General features: G+C 44.8%; 1 pseudogene; it reads left to right on the top strand.

Annotated features, from left to right (window-relative positions):
- Nucleotides 1-4,058: 4,058 nt before the first annotated feature.
- On the top strand, nt 4,059-20,047 carry LOC144373984 (E3 ubiquitin-protein ligase RNF213-like; annotated as a pseudogene).
- Nucleotides 20,048-20,076: the final 29 nt, after the last annotated feature.

The following is a 20,076-nucleotide window of genomic DNA, read 5'->3' on the forward strand; positions in this document are numbered from 1 at the left end:
CTGATACTTTGCTGAATTAATTTATTAGCTCAAGAAGTTTTCTGGTGGAATTTTTGGATCTTGTATATATAGAATCATGTTGTCAGCAACTAGTGATAGTTTACGTTCTTCTTTTCTTGTGCATATCCCTTTAATTTCCTGTTTTTCTGATTGTTCTGGCTAGAATTTTGAGGACTATGTTGAATAGAAGTGGTAAAAGAGGGCATCCCTGTCCTGTTCCAGTATTTAGAGGTAATGCTTTGAATTTTTTTTTCATTTAAAATGATGCTCGCCTTGGGATTAACATACATAGCTTTTACAATGTTGAGGTCTAATCCTAATATTCCCAATATTCTAGTGTTTTGAACATGAAGGTGTGTTGTATTTTGTCAAATGCTTTTTCTGCATCTATTGAGATGATCATATGATTCTTGTCTTTAAGTCTATTGATGTGATGTATTACATTTACTGATTCCATAATGTTGAACCAACCTTACATCCCTGGGGTGAACCCCATTTGATCGTGGTGTACTCTTTTTAGTATGTTTTTGTATGTGATTGGGCAGGATTTTATTGAGAATTTTTGTGTCTGTTCATTAGGGATATTGGTCTGAAGTTTTCTTTCCTTAATGTGTCTTTGTCTGGTTTTGGTATTAGGGTGATGATAGCCTCATAGAATGAGTTTGGAAGGGTTTCGTCTCTTTCTGAATAATTTGAAGAGTACTAGTATTAGTTCTTCTTAGAAAGTATTGTAGAACTCGACTGAAAATTCATCTGGTCCTGGGCTTTTCTTTGTTGGTAGGCTTTTGATGATGTCTTTTATTTCCTTGATTGAAATTGATTTAAATTGTGTCACTCCTCCTGATTCAGATAGAATAGATCATATGTTTCTAGAAATTTATTGATGTCATCGAGATCTTCTATTTTATTGGAGTATAAATTTCAAAACAGTTTCTAATAATCTTCTGTATTTTAGTAATATCCATCAAGATATTTCCTTTTTCATCATGAATTTTAGTAATTTGAATTTTCTTACTCCTTCTCTTTGTTAGCCTGGCTAAGGGTTTATTAATTTTATTTATATTTTCAAAAAAATATAAATATTTTGTCAACTCTCTGAATTGTCTCTTTTGTTTTAATTTTATTGTTTTCCACTCTGATTTTAATTATTTCATGTCTTCTACTACTTTTGGTGTTGATTCGTTCTTGTTTTTTAATGGCTTGAGATGTAATGTGAGGTCATTTATTTGTTGACTTTTTATTCTTTTAATGAATGAGCTTACTGCAACTTTCCTCTTAGCACTGACTTCATAGTGTTCCAGAGATTTTGATATGATGTGTTAATATTCTCATTTACCTCTAAGAATTCTTTTAAATGCTCCTTGATGTCTTCTGCTACCCATTTCTCTTCTAATATCATATTATTTAGTCTCCAGGTATTGGAGAAGCTTTTATTTTTTATTTTATCATTGATTTCTACTTTCATTTCCTTATGCTATGATAGAATACAGGGTAGTATCTCTATTTTTTGTATTTGCTAAGAGTTGCTTTGTGGCCTAACATATGGTCTATTTTAGAGAAGGATCCATGTGATCCTGAGAAGAATATGTATTTACTTGTTGATAGATGAAATACTCGATATATGTCTGTTACATATAAATCATTAATTATATTAATGAGTTCTATAGTTTCTTTGTTTAGTTTTTGTTGGTGAGACAGGTGTGCTAAAGTCATGCAGTATGATTGTGTTGTGATCAATTTCTTCTTGAAATTGAGAAGGGTTTTTTTGATATACATAGAATCTCCATTGTTTGGGGCATAGATATTTATGATTGTTATGTTTTGTTGATGTATGATTCCCTTAAGCTATATCAAATGTCCTTCTTTACCTCTTCTTACTAACTTTGGTTTGATGTCCATTTTATCCATTAGTAGATAGAAACTCCTGCTTGTTTACATGGCCTATGTGAGTGGTATGTTTTTCCCCCATCTTTTCACTTTCACCTTCAGTATGTGAATGTCTTTTGCTATGAGATGAGTCTCTTGAGAGCAGCATATTTTTGGATTTTTTTAAAATCCAATCTGTAAATCTACATCTTTTGAATGATGAGTTTAGACCATTCACACTCAGGATTATTATTGAGACATTGTTTGTATTCCCAGTCATTTTGGTTTATTTTTGGTTTTTAACTTGACTTGATTTCTCCTTTGAGTGGATTTTCCTTTAGTGTTGTTCCTCCTTTTACTGATTTTCATTGTTATTTTTTATTTCCTCCTCATGGAACATTTTGTCAAGAATATTCTGTAGTGCAGGCTTTTTCATTGTAAATTCTTTTAATTTTTATCATGGAAGATTTTTATTCTGTCATCAAATCTGAGGCTTAATTTTGGTGGGTACAAGCTTCTTGATTGGCATCCTTTTTCTTTCAGAGCTTGATATATATTGTTCCAGGATCTCCTAGATTTGAAGGTCTCAGCTGAGAAATCTACTAAGATCCGAATTGGTCTCTCCCTATATGTAATCTGAAAATTTAATCTTGTGGTTTTAAAATTCTATCCTTTTTCTATATGCTAGGCATTTTCACATTATAATGTGCTTTGTTGTGGATTTGTTGTAATTTTGTATATTTGCTTTCCTAAAAGCCTTTTGTTTTTAATTTTACAATTCATTCTTCATGCTTGGGAGATTTCCTATTATTACTTCATTGAAGAGATTGTGCATTCATTTGGTTTGTATCTCAGTGCGTTCCCCTATCCCAGTAATTCTTATATTTGGTCTTTTCATGTTTTTCCCATAATTTGTGAAGGTTCTGTTTATAGTTTCTCACCATCTTCACTGTGTTGTCAACTTTATTTTCAAGATTATATATTTTGTCTTCATTGCCTAAGGTTCTGTTTTCCAAGTATCTAGTCTACTGTTGGTGCTTTCTATTAATTTTTGTATTTGGTTTATTGTTTCCTTCATTTCAAGGATTTCTGTTTGTTTGTTTTTTTCACAGTCTATGTTTTTCTTGAAGTAACCTTTTGTTACCTTTATTTCCTCTCATGTCTCTTTGGTGGAATGGTCAATTGTTGCCTGTATTTGCTCTTTTAATTCATTATTTGTTCTGCAGATCATTTTAATTATGTACGTTTGGAATGGAAGGTCAATGGAATCTATTATTGTATCAGCTTGGTGTATTTCAAGCACTTTTCTCCCTTGTTTCTTCATGTCATCCATGTGTCTTCCTCTCTAGCAGTGTGGATTTGAGGTATCATAGTTTCCAACTTATAATCATGTAGTGACCCTGCATATTACCAATACCTTGCCTGTAGGAACCTGGAAGATGGTCTTGTTGGTCCTGACTGTTGTCACTAAATGGAAGCCAGGGGAAAGCCACCCCATGGATCAGTAGATGGGGCCATAGCATGGTCACTCTCCTCCTATCGTGGAGTGGGCTGGAATTGCTATTGTCTGGTCCACCTCCTTCTGTGTGGCAGGAAGGCTGAAGTCACTGTCATCTGCTCCTTGTATTTTATTTAGAGACTCTTTTCTTTGCTACTCTCTCCATCTTTGGATGCTGGCATCATTTTCTTCAGTATCTTGAATCCTTTTCTGCCTTCCAACTCATTCTTCTAGAAGACTAGGCAAGCTCTTGAACACAGGGGAATGTTGCTGCAGCAAGCTTGCAGAATCTGTGCATTTCTCTCCCAGTCTAGGGCTGGGCAGCCTATGTGGTTGTATAGATTAGATAGAGGGTGGGGGAGGGGAGGTAAGAAAGGCCAAACAGATGGAGCAGGAGCAGCACTGATGCAGCACAGAGGCCTGGCAGGATACCTGCTGCTAGCACTGAGGCTGTGCTGGCTGCAGCTCTCATCCAGATCTGTGCTGCTTGTACTCCTGAGTCTGCTTTGATGTATAATCTTTGTTTGGTAATTAACTCAGAAGAATTATCTCATTTTTTAAAAAATAATTAATTATACACATATTATTTACCAACTGAACCTGTTTTTGTTTAAGTGATGATGTTTGTGAATTAAAGGAAATAAGGTACACACGAGCCTAGTACAGTGCCTGGGAATTATTTGGTAAAGGTTAGATGTTGGTCAGTGGCATCATCATATCCTGCAAAAAACAAGGTATCCTGGAGTCCTAACTGAAGGCAGGAAGTGGGAGTAGACACTAGATATTTACTTAGTGTCTATTGATGGCCTCACTAAGGATCATGCCCCAGGTATGAGTTGTGCAACATCCTGGAGTGGTCCTCTGCAAGTCCCCTTTCTGTGCCAGGCATCATCGAGCTCCAGGTGTTTGTGGACCTTGCCTTCATCTTGGCTGAAGAAAATGACATTGGTGTGGACTGGGTGATCTGCTTCTATGATGCTGTGCAGGGCTATGCGTCCCTGCTGTATAAGCTGGACAAGAAGGCAAGCTTCGGCGAGTTCATGGAACTGCTGAAAGAACTCTGGAAGGCTCTGCAAAAAGAGCCTCACCTTCCCAGTAAGCAAGTGAGTCTTGTTCCTTGTTCCAAGACATGGTGATCTTGCAACCCTGGGAACTTCTGTGCTTTGAGGCCACACAGGCAGCCATTTAAACTGATGTTGAAAACCAGCTTTTCTTCATGAATGGAAATGCTATCTTTGTCTTGGGTTGGAAGAGAGCTATGGAACTGCATATCAAGAGCAGTCTCCACCCTGCAAGGCAAGTGTGAAAACAGCACAGTAGGAATTTTAAAAGAGGGTGTACAGTGGTTTTCTCTGAATGGTAGTAATTGTCTTTTATTTTATTACTTTTAGGTACTTTTAACAATTGATATTGATTAATTTTTTATCAGAAAAATATAAACATTTAAGTAAAATGTCTGTACCAGAGTCTGAGTTAATCTTCACTACGTAACTCACCCAAAGAGCAGAGATGTCCAGAGGCCTGCACCAGCCTTGGGATAGCTGGTCCTTCATGTGGTTGAAGGGTAGGGAGATGAACAGAGAGAGCAGTTTGCAGTTTGCCTGCTAGAAGCTCACATTCTCTTAAAATTTTTCTAATTTTTTTTTGTCATACTCAGGGACCATGGCAGGACATTAAGAACTTAGGGATCCTGTTCAGTCAGGCATTTGTCCTCAGAGGGCCTTTGTTCCGGGAACCCAGGAGGATGGTGGCCTGCCACCAGAGGGCACAGCCTGTAGTCATCTAACCAATCATCCATAAGTACAGGCCATGTGCACTCCAAGTGTCAGCTAGGAACCTGGCACCTTTGCAGCCACAGTGAGTGGTCAGTGTCCTGGGGTACCAGGAAGCGATACCTGAGGCAACCTCAGGAAATGGGCAAAAAGTTATGCCTGGAGCCCTGGAGGAGAGTGGCTGGAGTTTGCCCAGCAAGAGCACAGGCATGAGGAGGACAGGAAGGAAGACAGTCATTCAAACTTTGGTCCATGTTCTCTGCTTTTGTCCCAACAGTGAGATTCTGCCAGAAACTTGGATTGGCTGAAGACAGTGAAGGAAAGCCATGGGTCCATCAAGCTCTCTTCCCTGTCCCTGGCCTCAGCAATCAACAGCAGAAGCATCTATGAGATCAGGGCATCCACAGGCAACCAGAAGGTGAGCCCTCCCAGATTCTAGGTATGGTGTTGGTGGCGCGCACTGGCCTGCTGCAGAGTCAGGGTTTCAGCCACCAGAAAATTGCTTCTAAACATGTTTTGCATCCTAGATCTCCCCAGATGCCATCCTGCACCTGATCCTCCCTGGGGGTCACAGTGGCCTGGAGCCAGATCACTCCTATACATTGGAAGACCTGAAGGATTTTTTAAACAAGCTGATGCTGATGTCTGGCAAGAAAGACCACAAGAGTATGGAAGTGAAGAGATTTTCTGAGGTGAGCAGGTGCCCCTGTTGCCTCAGGCTGGGCATGTTCACTGCCCCGCTGCCTGCAAAAGGAAACAGGCCGGGGTTGGCCTCTGGTGGACAGAGTGGCTCCAGAGAGTGTAGCTCGTGGGTCTGCAGGGTTCACCTTGCCTGGAGCCACATCTGAAATGGGACAGCCCCTGGAGGCATAAGCTCCTCCTTAACAGCATCAGAATGATCTGTCACTACTGTTGGTTAATCCACTGCATTTAACAGGAGGTGATCAGGTAGATAGTCCTTAAGAAGAAGTATGAATGGCTTCATTTGCTCTGTAAATTGGTAAAATCAGACATCTCAAGATTATAATGGGCATTCTTCATCAAAACTAAAGTAACCAAGCCAGGTGTGGTGGCACAATGCATGTAACTCCAGCAACTCAGGAGGTTGACACAGGAGGATTGTAAGTTAAAGGCCAGCCTCAGCAACTTAGTGAGATCTTGTCTCAAAATAAAAAGGGCTGGAGACATAGCTCAGTGGTAGACTACCCTGGATTCAATCCCCAGTACTGAAAAAACCTGAAGTAATTGTTGACACAGGTTATTGATTTATATAATAGTCTCTCTCTCGTGTAAAGGTTCTTTTCTTACAGTTTATTTGCACTTTACAATTGACATTTTTTCTCCAGTGCTGGATAGAAAGCCAGGGCCTAGCACATAATAAGCAAGTGCTCTACCACTGAGCACAGCCCAGCCCACAGTCTGCATTCTTATCTGCCACCTGATCTCTTCCAGAAGGTGGCTGCTCTCTCCCTAGGCTGATCATGTTTCCTAGTGACCCTATGGGAGGAGTGAACCCAAGCCACTTGAAGTAGAACTCGTGTGTGTCTAGATTGGTATGTCCCCCTGCAGTAGCTTACTGTGACATCTGCCTCATGCCTCTGTTTCCCCCAGTTATTCTGCCTGTGCAGTGGCTTTTGCAAGCCTTCCTGAACCTATATTCTGTGAGAAACTTGTTGTTCCAAACCTGGACTGCCAAGGTCTACTGCTGCCCCAGGAATGGCTTCTCCATCTGTATGAACTTCCACTTGGAGTTGGTAAGCCAGCTGACAGAGAGTGGGGATGTCACCCAGCTGCTGGAAGCCCTCTGTAGGCAGATGGAGCACTTCCTGGAAGACTGGAAGGAGCTAGTTAGCAGGAATTACAGGGAGCAATTCTACCTCAACTTCTACATGGCTGAGCAGCTGGTCCACCTGACCACTGAGCTCAGGAAGCAGAGTCCCAGCAAAGCTGCCCTCATGATTCTGTCCTTCATCAAAGACAACTACGCCCAAGCTGACATCATAAGGGCCATCGAGGGGTTCAAGGAGGCCGCCAGACACTGTGTGAGGACAGTGATGGAAGAATTACCACCATTGCAATCCTCTAAGATCAGCCTGGTGACCAAGCTATCATGGAACAGTCCCTGGAAAGCATGAGTACCTGGCTACCTGGACCTGGAGGCCCTTGGCTATTGTCTGGCTCACCTGGCCAGGATGGGTTGGCCTCCTGTGGAGCAGTCTCTCCTTGAGGGCCTGCAGGCTGGCCAGCCCAACCTGGTCATGTGTGGCCACTCTGAGGTGCTGTTGGCCGCCCTGGCCATCTACATGCAGGCCCCAGGCCATCCCTTGCCCACATTCAATGAGGTGCTACTCTGTACCCCAGGGACCATGTTTGAGGAGGTGGCCCTGCTCTTGCACCATGGCCTGGCCCCAGTTTCCCGGGGGCAAAAGGTCTACAGCCTGCTGTTCACAGACTAGCTTAGCTACAAGGTGGCCTGCCAGGCAAAGGCCCTCTTCCATAGCCTGTGCACACAGTGTCCCTGGGAGAACTACCAGCTGGTGGTGGTATGTGACATCACAGGAGTGCTGTTCCCTGCCCTCAGCTTTCAGCCAGCACAAAGTCCACCTCATCCCCCAAGCACCCCTCCATGCCATCCAGGCCTACTTGGCATATCACTACCGGGTCCCAGTACAGACCTTGTTAGTGGCAGTTGTGTTCAGAGACCAGATGTGTGTGGGGATCGTGGCCTTGGAGAGAGCAGAAGTAATGAGAGCCCTGGGGTGGGCAGGCAGTTTCTCAGGGCTTCCCAGTGACCCTTGATTCTGTAGCAGTGGACACCTCAGATGACACCCCTCTGCAGGTGGGAAAGTGAGTCTCAGGAGGGTCTGACTCCCTGCAATCAGTGCATCCCCTAGATTTTTTCCACCCAGGTTGCAATTCCTGGGAGCCCTGCTCCTCTCCTCGTGTGGACTTCTCTACACATTTTTTTCCTGCATAACCTCCTTTGACCTTTTCCAGGTTGTGTTGAAAAACTAGCCTCTATCTCAGAGTAAAGCCCATCCAAACAAGGGACATGACCTTTGTTTTTGGAAAGACCCACAGAGTGCTCCTAGGCACATTCCCACCCTGCTAAGTGGCTTGTCTACAAATAACAGGAGAGATCTGCTGTGCCAGGTGTCCCTGACTCAGTCAGCTAGGTGGAGACCCATAGTAACCTCCTAGCAGCCACCAATCAGCATGAGACAGGGAAATACCCGGGGTACCAGATGACCCTCCCAGTAGTTTATGGTGTTGGGAAACCATGTAATTCAGCATGAACACCCCTCTTGGCTTAAACCAATGAGTTCAAATGAATCCCCCTTTTGTAGTAACCAATCACCCCTACCCAACTTGTTCCCACCAGTGAATGTGCTAATCATGTTTTAGAGTTGTTATTTGATTTTCTCGAGGTGTGTGATGATTTGCTAAGAGATGGTATGATGTATGTGGGGGTCCCTGCCTTCTCCAAAGAATGTATAAAACTGCTGCAATCCCTGGGCTCGGGGCCTTTCAGTGTCACCAGTTGCTGTGTACGTGTGGAGGACCGAGCTAGCTCACAATAAACACCTCTTTGCTGTTTACATAGATCTTGGTCTCTGGTGGTTTTGGGGGGGTCCTGAATTCGAGTATAACAGTGTTGGTGTGAGCAGAAGAGGCACAGCTGCTCTGGCTCCAGGAGAAGAGTGCCTTTGTACCTTCCCTTTAGTCACTGTTATGTTTCCTTGGAAAGAGGTGGTGAATTCCATTCTGTTGACTTCAACCTGTGAGCATCACTGTGCCCTTTCCAGACACAACCGGCTCTCTCCTCCCCCAAGGAAAATGCCTATGCTTTTACTTTATTACACTTCCATCACTGTCATCATGGAGAATGTGAGGATGCTGGGTTGGTGACAGCTCAGGACTCTGGTTTCATGGTGGAATTGTTCTCTAATATGATGTTCTGTTGTATCAGTTTTGAATTTTATACGGAGAAGTAACTTTTTAAAAATTTTTAACTGGGGATTTACCCCAGGGGTGCCCTACCCCAGCCTTTTTCATTTTATATTTTGAGATATGGTCTCACTAAGTTGTTTGGGGCCTTACTAGGTTACTGAGACTGGCCTTGAACGTATAATCATCCTATCTTGGCATCCCAAGCTCCTGGGATTATAGGCATGTGCTACTGCTCTTGGCAGAGAAGTAACTTCTGATATATCTGAATCTGTTCTTCTTGGATCCAGAGGCTTAGGATCTAATTTCCTTGTTTTAACATTACACAGAAATCTCTCTATGTGAAGTGACTGCATGAAAAAATGAAAAAGAAATTTATCAGTGAAAAGGTGTCTTTAAAGATTGTTCAGTTGACTGACTCTCAGGTGGATGAGGGCCAGGTCCTGGGCTCCCTGCTTTCTTTCTTGGATGCTCAGTATTGGAATACACCCAATTTGATGTGACTGCTTTGGTAAGTGCCCACATGGCAACTGAATGGCTACATCAGAAGTCTCACATTCCCGGGGCCCCATCTGCTTCTCCTTGTATGAAGAGTCCCTTCCTTCTTCACTTGCCTGTAGTCAGTACCCTTATCTCAAGGAAGAAGACAGGAGGGTGCAGGGGTTTGGGAAGAATGGTTGGCAATTGTGTATTTTCAAACCCATGCTTCTATGTCTTTAGGAACAGACTGGAACTTGGGTCTTTCTTTTCAAAATCCTCATTTTACAATACCTAATGGATATAAGTGGGAAAATGTGGCTTTGGAACCCATTCCATTTATATATCATTGAAATTCCCAAAGGAAACTCAGTACTGCCAAAAAGGTCTACAAAGCTGGTATTTACACAGGGCATTTGCAGGTGGTCATGGCACATCTTTGATTCTGTGGCCTGTAGCCTGGGTTGACACATCTTAATTGTTTTCCACTTTCACCTTAGGGGAGCTATGAGTACATGTAAGGGAAACTGCGTGCTTGGACTTAAATCTTAATGATATCTATAATGATGATACTCTCGTGTTGATTGATAGTATCTTGGATTTGTCTGGATATGTCAGATTGGTCCTATGTATGGGTTGAATCCCAGGCATTCTGAGTGTGGGAGATTCCTCTGTTGATGGCCACTGTCTCCCTTACTGCTAGTGAAGATGGCATTGAGACTTCATTTATGGAAATCTGTTAGCTGAGACTGCATGAAAACCTGAAAAAAATAGGTCAGCTGTGAAAATGTGCCTTTTGTTGCACATGTGTTCATGCATGGTGGAGAGATCAAGCCACAGGATTGGAAATAGCTTTCTGGCTCATAATGCAGCTGCCGTAGTTGAGCTTCTGTAATGCTCTAAAATGCAGATGCCAGCCTATGTGAACAAGAGGCTGCAGAAAGCCACATGTATTCAAGTGAGTGTTTTCATAAAGGCCTATCCAAAGGAGACCACATGGAGGGTTAACACATATGGGTGTCTTTCAGGAAAATAAATTCTAACTTCTATTTATGTCTCTTCTTTGCAGAATCCACATGTCCCTCAGTTCAGTTTTTTGACATCTTCCCAGAGTCACCTGCAAACCTCCCAAAGAAGTGACAGCTATGGAGCTGAGCCCTGAGAGGAGCTTCATAGAGGCTGGAATAGATGAGAGAGAGTTCTGCAGTGCTACTTTCCAATGACCTTTCCAATATTTAAAAAGATTCCATCAAAACAAAACCTAGACACATTTCAATATCAAGAAGACTCATGAGAGTGCATCCAGCACCTTCTAATATATTGTGGGGTCATGAACCCCTCCTATTCTGAGCTTCAGAACTTTGTTTTGTTCCTCAACTTTCAGCTCAAGGACTGTGAGGCCTCTTTGTTCTGCAATGCAGACTTTACTGGAGATATACTACAGGGCTTCAAGAACTTTGTGGTTACCTTTATGATTGTCATGGCAAGAGACATTGCTACACCAACACTTCATACTTCTATCCAAAGCCAAGGGAAGCACACAGTCACCATGGATGGGGTTGATGAAGAAGAACTTGCCCCATTCACTCTCTGGAGGAGGTGGTAGTCAGAGCCTCACCCATATGTGTTCTTCATTGGTGACCATGAGACCATGACATTCATAGGTACCATCTCTGACACAATGAGAATGGCAGCATTGATGCTATCAACCATCTCAATGGGGAGATAATTAGGAAAGATGCCATGACAGAAGAACTGTACAGGGGGTTGTTACTTCAGGGGGTTTCCTTCAATGTTGACTTTGATAACCTTCTCAGACATGAGAAACTCTTGAGACTTCTGCCAGCTACTAAGAATTCCTCAGGCCCTTATCTCTGATGAAATATATGATCTTACAATAGACAACATGCTCAAGATTCTGGCAATTTAAATGCGGTTCTGGTGTGGCATCCCGGTTATCACCATGGGAGAAACCGGCTGTGGGAAAGCCAGGCTCATTAAACTCCTTAATGATCTGCAGCATGCTAATGCCTGGGCTAAGACCATAAAACCAGTCAAGGTCCATGGAGGAACAACTGCAGCCATGATTCACTCCAAAGACTTAGAGGCTGAGAAAACTGCCTTATCCAATAAGAACCAACACCAGTTAGACACCATCTTGTTTTTTGACAAAGCCAACACAACAGAAGCCATAAGCTGTATTAAGGAAGTCTTGTGTGACTAGACTGTGGAAGGCCAGTCCCTGGAGGAGGACTTAGGCTTGCACATACATCATAGCTGCCTGCAATTCTTATAGGAAGCACTCCCAGGAGACCATCTGCCATTTGGAGTCAGGTGGTTTGGGATACAGGGTCAGTGCAGAGAAGACAGCAGACAGACTGTGCTCTATTCCCCTTAGGCAGCTGGTGTACCCTGTCCATGCCCTGTCCCTGAGGCTAATTCCTCTAGTGTGAAATTTAGGGCAGCTGAACAATACTGCTGAAAAGCTCTACATCCAGCAGATGGTGCAGATACTGCTGGACTACATCAGGATCAGTGAGGATGAGACTCATGTGATCACAGAAGTGCTCTCTGCCTCTCAGAGGTTCATGAGCAATGCTGAAAGTAAGTGCAGTTTTGTCAGCCTCTGGGATTGGAGTGCTGTGTGAAGGTGTTCACTTGGTTTCATGGCCACAGCAAAGTACTATTGGTGAAGCTGAACACCTTTCTCTGTGAGATCAGTGTCAGCAAAAATAACTTCAGAAGAGACCCCATCTTCTGGTCTCTGGTGCTGGATGTGGGGGTCTGTTACCATGAATCCCTAAAGGAGAAGGAATCCTACTGCAGAGCCATTTGCAGGTATTTTCCACAACCATATGATGACGGCAGGGTCATCCTAGATGAGATCATGCATGCACAGGATCTTTTCCTGAGTGAGATGCCTCTGAGAAAAACCATAGCCAGGAACCTGGCTCTGAAGGAAAACTTCTTCATGATGATCATCTGCACTGAGCTAAAGATACCCCTCTTCCTGGCGGGAAAGCCTGGAAGCTCCAAATCTCTTGCCAAGACCATCATGGCAGATGCCATACAGGGCCAGGCCTCACACTCCAATCTATTCCGCAGCCTGAAGCAGGTCCAACTGGTGTCATTCCAGTGTAGCCCCCACTGAACCCCCACATGGAATCATGAACACATTCAAGAAGTGTGCTCACTTTCAGTAGGGTAAGGACCTGCAGCAGTATGTGCCTATGGTGGTGTTGGATGAGGTTGGCTTGGCAGAAGATTCCCCGAAAATTTCCCTGAAGGCTGTGCACCCACTGCTGGAAGATGGGTGCATTGAAGGTGATCCTGCCCCCCACCAAAAAGTTGGCTTCATAGGTATTTCCAACTGGGCTCTTGACCCTGCCAAGATGAACCAGGGTATTTTGTGTCCCACGGCAGCCCCAGTGAGAAGGAGCTCATAGAGAGTGCCAGAGGGATCTGCTCTTCAGACAGCCTGGTGCAGGACAGGGTCCAAGGGTACTTCGCTCCTTTTGCCAAAGCCTATGAAACAGTGTGCAGCAGGCATAACAAGGAATTCTTTGGGCTTCACAACTACTATAGCCTCATCAAGATGGTCTTTGCCACTGCCAGAGCATCTAACAAGAAGCCTTCTCCACAGGATATTGCACAGGCAGTCCTTCAGAACTTCAGGGGCAAAGATGACATCCCTGCTTTGGACATCTTCATGGCCAGTTTACCTGAGGCCAGGTGCATGGGAGAGGTCAGTCAGCACCCTGGAACTCATCAAGCAGAGTTGGGGAACTGGAAGAAGCTGAATCCTGCTACTTGCTCATACTGACCAAAAACTACATGGCCCTGCAGATCCTGCAGTAATCATTCTTCAGTAAGGACCAGTAGCCCGAGATCATCTTTGGTTCCAGTTTTCCCCAGGATCAGGAATACACCCAGATCTGCAGAAACATCAACCAGGTGAAGATCTGCAAGAAGACAAGAAAGATGGTGGTGCTGCTGAACCTGCAGCTCCTCTATGAGAGCCTGTATGATACACTCAACCAGTACTACATCTACCTTGGGGATAAGAAGTATGTTGACCTTGGGCTTGGCACCCATCATGTCAAGGGTCGGGTCCACCCTGACTTCCACCTGCTTGTCATTGAGGAGAAAAATATGGTGTACGATCAGTTCTCCATGCCCCTCATTAACTAGCACTACCTGGAACTCAGCTCAGTGCTGCAGGTGTGGCAGAAGAACATCGTGCAGGAGCTCATGCAGTAGGAAGAGCAGTTTGCTGATGTGAAGGCCCATCAATTCCTTGCTGGGCACAAGTACAGCCCTGCTGATGTCTTTATCAGCTTCCATTCCAATGCCTGTGCCTGCGTGGTACTGCAGGCTGTGAAGAGGCAGGGCCCTGGGGACCTGATGGAGGAGATGTACCACAGGGTGTCTGAGGAGGCCAAGCTGATCCTATTGTACTGTGCCACACCAGATGCTGTGGTGCAGCTGAGCACCTCCACTCTGGGCTCATTTGTGGGGCAGGCGCTGTCACACAAATACTGGAGCAAGCAGCAGCACCACTCCTTTGCAGATTTCCTCCAGGCTCAACTTCACAATGTGGACCTGGAGCACCATGCCATCTTCGCAGAGGTGACTGCCCCTATAGCCTTTCCTGTTTCTCTTTCATCCATGAGCCCTCTATCTCCAGTCTCAACTCTGTTTAAGGCACTGTTCAGTTTGGGAAACCCATGTGTTCCTCCATGTTAGGCCCAATGAGGATAAGTCCATTTTGGCCTCTCTCACCTGTTTGTCAGCAGAGCTCTATTCTGAGAGCAGCACTGAGCACAACGTTCAGTTCCCAGAATACTGGGCCCACCTGGGATATAAGTGATTGGTCTGCTTCTCATTATTGGACAGCCTAAGAGTAAAGGATGATGATGCCTCCCATTCAGATGCCCTTAGTCTCATAGGTGAAACTTGTGCAGCTAGGTGGGGGAATGAATCATAGTTGGTTCTCCTTGAAAGACATCTCCTGGGCTTGCCATGAGGGCTGGCTGGGTAGATGTCAGAGGCAGAGGCCTCCTTGAGGCACAGGTGTTGAGTCCAAATCTGCATCTGTGCAGGACTCTAGGAAGGGACCGCTGACAGAGTTTGAAATTCAGGCTGTGAGTGCTGGGTTGTGGAGATGGGATAGGTGGAGAGACATGTGGAGGGGCTTGTGGACAGCCTTGGGCTTGGTCTTGACTTCACAGAGAGGAGCTATGAAGGAAACTGTATTTAGACATGCCCTAATGGCTGTGTGATAGAAAGACAGTGGAGTAAGAGAGTGACATTGAGAGGATAGATCTGTCAGGAAGCTTCTGGCATGGTGCAAACTGCAAATGGTTAGCAGGAAGTGTGGCTAGGCTAATCATCAATTCCACGGAGGGGTGGCAGGAGGTGGAGGACAGACTTCCTGAGCTCATTGCAGCTTTATGCAATCATCATGGAGACCCCAAAAAAGAGCAATGGGTTTGGGAGCCAGTGGTAACATCTGTTTTGGGTAGGTTTGGATGTCTGCTGTGTGGTTTGATGTAGGAATATGAAGCTTGTCAGTAAGGACAGGTCCAGAGAAGGGGTCTGGAGCCAGGTGGAGTGGCACATACCTGTAATCCCAGTGGTTTGGGAGGTTGATGCAAGAGGATTGAGAGTTCAAATCCATCCTCAAAACTTATGGAGGCCCTAAGTAACTTAGCAAGACCCTATCTCAAAATAAAAATTAAAAAGAAGTGCTGAGTTATTGCTCAGTGGTTAAACCCCTGCATTGTTCCCTGGTACCAAAAAAAATGGGGTCTGGATAGCTGAGGTCCTATGTGCCTGGGAATGTCTGGATTTTCACCATGGGATATGGTCCATGGCAGAGAATGGAAAACTATGGAGGGGAAGGAGAGTAGCCAGTGGCTAACTCCATTTGATAGCATGAAGTCAGATTACAAGATATAATGGCATTGTGCTGGGCCCTAAAGGGTCAGAAGGCTCTCAGGTAGGCTCCAAAGCTGGAAGAGAGACATTGGAATCTCAGAAGGAGATAAAGGCTTCTTTTAGTCAGGGCAAGTCTTCTTTCTGCCATCTATTGACCCTGGAGGTCCTGCTTGCCTCAGCCACTTCTTGTATATAAAAACTGCTCTTGGTTGGGCTTCTTTCTGACTGAGTGCCCACTGGCCCTGGGTTCTGATCTGGTGCTCTGTGCCCTTGCTTGAATTCCAGCTGATGACTCGTGTGCCTATGTTGCATGCCCATGTCCAGATGCCCTTAGTGTCATAGGTGAAAACTGTGCAGCCAGGTGGGGACATGGATCATACTTGGTTCTCCTTAAAAGACACCTCCTGAGCTGGCCTTCTCTAGACTGCTGATGAACCATGACTGCTAGGCCCTATGAGTAGAAGTGAAGGGCCTGGCCCTGAAATCTGTGATCTTGTCACTACAGCAGTTTGACACTGAGTACTCATTCCTCAAGGAAATTTGGTGAGATGTCATACCTGCCCATTACCTTTTGCCCCTGCCCTGGGAATGTGGTGTTGCATGCCAGAGTGTGGTAACCACCAGTAAGGAACTCTGAGTACTATGAGATGGTCATTGCTCACCCTCCTGGTATGCCCCTCTGGCCCCAGTTATAAGACAGCCATGTCCATCTGTCTCCTGAGCATTGTGTGGCCCTTTCCTTCTCCAGTGGATTGCATCCTCACCTTGTGGAGGGAGACCCCACCTGGATGCTGGGTTCTGCATGGCCTGTGATTCCCTTCATTTTGTGGAGTGTTTTGATCAATGTTTTTTGTTTTGTTTTGTTTCACTTGTGTTTGGGATTGAACTCAGGGCTGCCCTACCTCTGAGCCACATCCCCAGTGCTAATTTTTATTATTATTAATTTTGAGATAGAGTCTTGCTGAGTTGCTGATGCTAGCCTGGAACTTGTGAGCCTCCTACCTTAGCTTCCTGAGCTTTGGCTGCCCATGTTTTTGGACAGAGGACTCACTTGGGTGATTCCCTTTTTCTTTCAGAGGAAGCTTAATGAAGACAGTCAGATGTAAAATTCTTATTATCCAGATGGATTTTGATGATGGTACTCATAGTGCTCAGCTAATTGTGTCAGCTAGTAATTTTCTTGGAAAAACATACGAAGCCAAAATGTGCCCAGGACATCCTGAAGAATTTTTTCCATGAAAACAGTGTGGAAATATGAATGACTCTCCCTCCCAGCTCTTGACATGGGCTAGAAAACCTAGAGAGAAAAGGATGAAAAAAAAGGCCATTAATGGCACAGAATTTGTGGAATGCAAGATGTGTCAATAATGGAATATTTGTAGTGTGTAGGAGACTGTGTTAAAGCTGCATTTGCAGTCATTTGCAGTCTTTTTTTTTGATCATTTTTATTTTGAATCATATAATTCAAATTAAAGTTCAGTCTGGGATGTAGCTTGTTGGTAAAGCACTTGTCTTGTATGTCTGAGGCCCTAGATTTGATCCCCAGCACTGCAAAAAAGAAAGAAAAAAACTTATCATAAGTTTAAGGGCAGTAAGACTATATAAATAAATTAATATTTATTGGATATTTTTATGATATCCATAAATCTGTTGCTTTCATAATTGCTGTGTTCTGTTACCTCATGTAATATAAAAGTGATTTCTGCCCCTTTAAAGCATGGTGAACCTGTTATAAGTTAAGGCCCGCCAGATCCTTTAAGGAGGTGGTCTTTGGCCATTGGGTGTTCAAGGGGCACCATACCACACTCTACTATCTCAAAATGGGAAGGCCAGTAAGCCCCATCCTCTGGCACATGGGTGCCCTGAGACATTCAGGGTAGATGGGGGTTCTGATCAGGAGTGAGAGGAATTAATCCTATGAATTGGAAGACACCCTCCTCTTATGAGAGATGTGGTGGCCCCTGGCATTGTGTGGAATGTGGTAAAGCCTCAACAGCTCCTGGGACACTCATCAGTCGTCGCACACATTAGATTTTGCTCCATTACTTGCTTTGTTTTCATTTTTGTTTTCTCAATAGGTATTCTACTATTAATGAAATCAACAAAATACAAGGAACTCAGAGCTGTGTCAAAATGTTGACAGCCACAGCGGGTCAGAATGACACCTGGCATTTGCCAGAGGGAACGTTTGAAAGGTGATGCCAGTGACCCATTCAGATGATGATTTGAGTTATGCTATACATAATTGCTGTGATGCTGGATTCATTGTATTGTATATTTGACCTTTGCTGTCGGGCAATGGGGCGGCTCTTGCTGCCTCGGTGCCCCCCCCCCCTACTTTGGAGTTTTTGCATGGAGTTCTCTTGGGGATTCCCGGAGAGTTCCCATTGGTTGGGAAAGTGCTGTAGGAGGGATTTCCACCGGTGTGGGGTCTTTCTGGAAGCGCCGTGTGAGAGTTGAAATAAAGTAGTTGCTGTTTGAACATACAAGGCTTTGTGGTGGCTCAGTTATTCATGCCCATCCAGACTGCAGCAACAAAACTCTCCTGGATTAGGAGCAGAGCATCCAACGTGGGATTCCATGGAGGTAGGGCCAAAAGACGAGTGACTGTCTTTAAATATGTCTCGGCTGCTTCTTGAGGTCTCATGCTAACCATGTCTAGGTATGACACCAACCCCAGCTTTCTCTGGGCTTCTCTGGGCTCACTGTTCACAGCCATCACCCTGGAACTTGCTGCGGCTATGTCAGTATGGCCTGCCCTGCCTCAGGAGTGCACAGGATTCACACCTGCTCATACTCTTTATTATACAAATGACTCAGAGATCTTCCCCTTGCACTTAGTGTTAACTCTTTGTGCCTGCTCCTTGGGGAAGTACTGTGTTCAAATCAGTCCATCCCTTTTTCTATAGAAGGTCACCAGCTGGATTATATAAGACAAATGGTATTTTGGAAAGAGGGAAACAGTTTAATAATTTCATAGATAGAAAGCCAAACTGTCAGCACCTTGCAGCACTTTCTAATTATGGGACAGTGAGTATGGTAAGATGCACATAAAAAACTGTGGGCAGGACCCATGTCATGTAGTCTTTGCATGGCAGTTAATCAGCCTTGATACCCACGTTGATGGTGTGTGGGCTGATGTGATGTAGGGGGTCTGATGGGTTTTGGTGTGTTTGGGGATGTAGACTTTGTGAAAGGAAAGTGACCACAACACTCGGAGTGACCAAAAGATCTTTATTGCAGCAGTGCAACAAAGAGAAAAGAAATAAGGAAAGAGAGAGAAAGAGAGAGAGAGAGAGAGAGAGAGAGAGAGAGAGAGAGAGAGAGAGAGAAGAGAAGAGATGAACAGGGAGAGAGCAAGAGCAAGAGACAGAGAGCACGCACAAGAAAGATAAAGAGAGCAAGAGAGAGAGAGACCAAGAGAGAAAGAGCAAGAGAAAGAGAGCAAGAGAGAGACAGCAAGAGAGAGGGGGCCTGGCAGGAGGGAGATTTTATAGCCCAAATCTAATGGGGCCTCTGGGTCTGCAAGCTGCCTTGTTGGCCCAAGGGGGGTTGAGTGCTCAGCCTTGAGCGGGACTTGACACAAACAGGTGATAAAGGACCAGATAGAGGGGGGTTTGAGTGCGTGGGCTATCTTGCAGCCAACATCTGTTCAGCCTGCCCTGCAGACAACACAGTTCAGCCTGCTCTGCACCCAACACTTTGAGGTACCAATCATCCCTCTGACAGTAGTGTGATTAAACATCTGGACAGAGGTGTATCCCTGAATATAACAAGAAGAAAGCAGACAGATGTGAGAAGACTTGGTGGCTTTGTTCTTCACTTGGCTATGGTGGTCTGTGCACGTTGATGACCTGAAGAGGTCCACAGTCATAGCTGCTGATGTGACTAAGCTGTAGAGTGTCACCATCAGCCAGCTATTCATGCCAGGAGGCAGCCTAAAACATGAGTTGCAAGGTGGAAGTCTGCAAAGGTGGGGGCAGAAAGGCAGGTGAAAAGTGCCAAGTTAGGCAGCCTCCTGTGAAGCTGGAATCATGGCTGCCACATTTGAGTCACTTTTGAGTCTTGACACCTGCCCATAGTAGGAACTCAGGATGTGGCACTGAACTGCCTGGTGCATGGTCAATATAACCAGGGCCTTGGGAAGGCCAAGAAGCAGCATCCAGTATATTAGCTGGTGTTCTTTGGATCATGTGCCAGGCCCTCAGCCTAGGCTGTGGGGCACCTGACTAGTAGATGACAGATGTCCTTTTAACTGGGGCTGCCACTGAAATTTAGGACAGAAAACCCTGGTGAGGCTCAGCCTAGGCAAAGACCGGTACCACCCACCCCCTTCCTTCTCCAAGCGGTGACTTGATTGTGTTCCCTTTGCTTGCATCAAAAAGCAACCAGGAAGAGGTGATGGAGGCAGAGACCAGTAAGTCAGGGAGGTGGCAGGAATGGAAATGAAAGAGGAAAGTCCGGAGGAGATGGAATGAGAGCCCACCAATCTGAGGGGAGGTGATGTGAGTTCTCCTCTGTTCCCCTGTTGGCTGCAGATGGCTGAGCTGGAGGAGCTCAGGCAGCTGTGCCAGG

Source organism: Ictidomys tridecemlineatus, unplaced genomic scaffold (assembly GCF_052094955.1).
Source record: "Ictidomys tridecemlineatus isolate mIctTri1 unplaced genomic scaffold, mIctTri1.hap1 Scaffold_54, whole genome shotgun sequence".
NCBI classification, from domain to species: domain Eukaryota; kingdom Metazoa; phylum Chordata; class Mammalia; order Rodentia; family Sciuridae; genus Ictidomys; species Ictidomys tridecemlineatus.